At 32.3% G+C, this 4,258-nt stretch overlaps 1 protein-coding gene across 2 annotated transcripts in view; it reads right to left on the reverse strand.

Moving 5' to 3' along the window:
* LOC106459121 (transcription factor E2F8-like) overlaps positions 1 to 2,849 on the reverse strand; it is a 42,426-nt gene extending 39,577 nt beyond the window's left edge. For both annotated transcript variants that reach the window (XM_022385554.1, XM_022385553.1), the window contains exon 1: positions 2,742 to 2,849. The gene's annotated coding sequence lies outside the window, so the exon portion shown is untranslated. The remainder of the gene's footprint in view (positions 1 to 2,741) is intronic.
* Between the last annotated feature and the right edge of the window lie 1,409 nt (positions 2,850 to 4,258).

Consider the following 4,258-nt stretch of genomic DNA (forward strand, 5'->3'; position numbering starts at 1 on the left):
AATGTATGGAAATGTGTGATATCCATGAGGGATGGATAATGCAGCAGTAGACCTCACGCTATAGTAGCACCCTAAAATGTACACTGGCTGATCATTTTACTAGGGCCTTCCTTTATGTTTGTAGAACTTTCCAGTAATTTGCACAAACAAAATACTTATAATGTGATGTGTCAGGTGACTTCTTGAGCCCTATAAATTCAGAGATCTAATCATGTATAAAATCTAATAAATAATAAAATACATTTCATGTTTACAAAATTAAAAGACTTATTAATACCAGCTACAACTTTTATTTTTTATAAATATATATTTTAAATATTTATTAGACTGAAAACATTAAATACATGTTAATCATTCATACTTATTCAATTATTAACTCAGCAAGACCATGAATAACAGAAAGAATATCTTCAACTTCCAAAGGGGGTATGTTTGTGACTGTCTAACAATTATGTAGTTATAAAAAAAAATTGACCAGCTATTCAAGGACATTTATCATCAGAGTTTACAACAGCAGTGATCAAAACGAAATAAATCTGCCAATCATTTATGACACACAGAGGGGAAAAAAAGACAACTAAGACTTGTAAAGTGCAACAGGTGTCAGACTAACCCAAATCCAATTAATAGATTCTTCCAACAATAATCACATCTTGACTATTTCCAACCATACCATAAGAAGAACTATATAAACTGTCATATGGCAACCAACAACCAGTCAAAAATCTCCTAGCTTCATATGCAAACAGGAAAGCACACCTTCATTGATGCTTAGATCACAATATGTGGACAATGAATGACTGGAAATGTAACATGGCCCAAGCCACATTTTACCTTTTTCTGTATTGGTGGTAAAGCAAAAAAATATGGAAATACCTATTCAAGGCACTTCATTCTATATTGTTCAGACATTGCAACCTGCTGAAGATGGTATTTTGATTAGATCCACCTCAAAATGATGAATTTCTATCCTGATGGTCAAAGGCTTAACTGAGACAATAAAGCAACAATCAACTGCATTAGTATTGTCTGAAGAACATGACAGATTTCAGTCACTTTCATTGGCTAACATAATCACCAGATCTCAATTCAATTGAACATACTTGGAATGAAATTGAAGAAGCTGGCTGATGGATCACCATACATAAAACTACATCTACATCATATATAGTCATTGCAGAGTCCAAAAATGTCATTGTTTAAGGATTCAGTAAAAGAATGTTCATTTGAGCAGCACCTAAATCCAGTCAACAATACACCAGGAACATGTAAAAAGGCAGTCACAATAATTAACAGAGAATACATGCTACCAGATTGGTTCTACTGTTAACACAAGGGCATATTCTACGAAATACTTTAATTTTAGAAAAACTGGCTAAATTAGTCAGCCTTCTTTATATAATACTGAAGAATGTCTTGAAATTATGGAAAGCATGAAAGTTTCTACTGGGAAAGGTACTATTTTATATCTTCTTGGCACTGAAGAAAAAATGGATAGAAATTTGAATGCACAAGAGTACTTGAATACCGGATATATTATTACCTTCCATGACCATACTGAAAACCAATACAGATAAAAATACTAGTTTTTTTAGAATTTGTTTAGCTTTTCACAACGTTGTGATAAAAATGTTTATAAAAAAATGAAAGATTAAACTTTTTTACCATTTACCTATAATATGATATCATAGACTGAAACATCATTGAGCTTTATCTTTTGTTTTATTACTGTTCGTCTGCATTCTTGAACTCTCACACCAATACATGAGTAATAATAATATACCTACTTCCACCACTCCCAAAAAAACCTAAAATCCTAAAATGTACTTTTTCATTATACCATTCGATAATTTTTCTGTTTCCATCAAAACTTAGTCATAAACAGGTTACATAAATATTAAAGCTAATTTAGAACCTCTGCCAAGTTCTGGATAAACCCAAAGCTTGTAAATTAGAAAACAACACATACATACATATATGTATTAATAATGCCAAGCTACAAAGAAGTAACTCTATTAAGCATGTTTAATGTTACAAATCAGTACAACAAAAAGTTATTACTATTATTATTAATACAGTAGCAAGCTAACGTTTTTGTATGCTTTATAAATTATAGAATTTACTTTAGCTTGTTTAAGCCTAAGTCCTAACAACAACAATCTCCAGATTTTAAAAACAAAAACACAATCTAGACAGCAGAACACAAATACTAGCACAATAAAAAACTTGTATTCATACAATTTTATATTGTAATGTTAAAACTTAGTAATAGTATAGTTTAAGTCTAACACAGTCTAAACTACGACTAACGTTATACCTATACTTAAGTCATAGTTATAACCTAATGCTAGTGGCTTAACTGAAGGTTAAATTAAGTTGTATATATAAATTTAAGAGGTTTGTTTTAACAATTTAAGTTTACGGTCTAACTTATATGTTCTACTTCTAAGCAACTTTCCAAGCCGACGAATGTTAACAAAAGTGTATTAAGTATGTTTACTTATTAATTTTACTTTTAGGGCCTATAACTATTTGCAAATACTTGAAATAGTAATAGTATTACTAGTACTAGCAGTAGTTATAATTATAAACTTATAATTTATATCATAAATTAATATACGCCATTGACTTTGTAATTATATTATTAATATTAGATTTGTTTTGCTATTCATAGTTTTCAATAACGACGTTTCAAAATTGAATTAATCTGGTATTCTAGTATATTTAAATTCTGTACTTACACAAATTAAAAGCTTAGCTATACTAAGTTTCAGATTTAGCTTATTCAGTTATTGTTTTCTTGGACACGTCACACACTCCATTCTCGGGCGTCGCGTCAGTAGTTCGATGGCAAAATGGACCATTCCTTAGCTGAACTTGAAATCCGCGCCAATCGGATATGTCACGTGCCTTTCCAGGTGACGTTATATAGAAGACTAGTAAGTAATATTTAAAATATATAAATACGAAAACAACGGTTACGAAACGGCAATGAACAAATAACCGAACAAAGAACAGAAGGATAACAAAGTTACTTTAAGTTAGTCAAGTCATGAAGATTTTGCAAAGCGGAAAACATGGAAATAGATTTTTAAGATACCTCTGGATATTGCATATTTATAATATGATTCCGTTATTCAAGAAGGTATTTGTGTGTATCCAAGCGATTACAGACTCTTTAGCTTTGATTTGGTTGTTCACAAAGCTACACAATGGGCTATCTGTATTCTTCCCACCACAGGTATCAAAACCCGAATTTTATTGTCGTAAGTTGCAGACTTATCGTTGAGCCACTGAGGGGCAACTATTTAGCATCACGAATAATTATGATCTCATAACAATTATAATGTAGTCAACACTAACAACTGTTAAGCAAGAAAAACTAAAAAAGTCGAAATTAGGCGTTTCACTGTCGAGTATTATATAAACAGGAAAAAAATAAAAAGGAACTACTTGAAACTGTATATTGTTATGCGTGAACGGGAGGGGGATTATTGTGATTAATTATACATGTATACAAGCCCGTAGCCAGGTCTGGAAGTAGGGGTTTATTTTTGGTCCAAAGTGGAACTCGTTTCATGTGTAACTATAGTGTCCAGGAACGAAAAGAAAAAAGCGAAATATGTAATGGTTCCTTTATTATCACTGCAAATAACCATTTCTAGTAAACGTCCTCTGATAAGTATGAAAATTTTATTTCCGCATGTATTTGCACTGTGTTGCAAAAGCAATTATATAATGAGAGGCCATTATCAAAGAACGGAAAAATAAATAAATGTTAATAGGCGAGCTGAACTTCGGCGGTAGTGGAAGGTTTGTTCGACCCCCTCCTGAACCCCCTGGCTACAGGCTTGGTATATACTGTACGTTAATTATGCTAGTAATAATCACAGAAATATTGATTGTGAAATTATTAAATTTCAGGATATCAAAAACGATGAAGATGTTAATATGAGAAATCTATTGATAATTTAAGAGAATTCGTTAACAGGATCTAATAGTGACGTCTGACTCGATGGCTTAGTGAAAGGGGTGCAAGGAGGGGCATTTGCATCCGGGCGCTAGGTTCATAGGGCGCAAAATTTACAACCATTTTACCGAGAATGTAGCTGTTCCCATAAGACTAAGGTTCATTAAAAGGTTTTAGTTATGCTTCACATCATATATTACTATATTGTTACGTGACGCTGCTGGCGCATGCGTGACTGAGTTTCTCGAATTATCAGGGAACTCCTCGATTGTTGGAGACGCCTCTTTG

Source organism: Limulus polyphemus, unplaced genomic scaffold (genome assembly GCF_000517525.1).
Source record: "Limulus polyphemus unplaced genomic scaffold, Limulus_polyphemus-2.1.2 Scaffold563, whole genome shotgun sequence".
NCBI classification, from domain to species: Eukaryota; Metazoa; Arthropoda; class Merostomata; order Xiphosura; family Limulidae; genus Limulus; species Limulus polyphemus.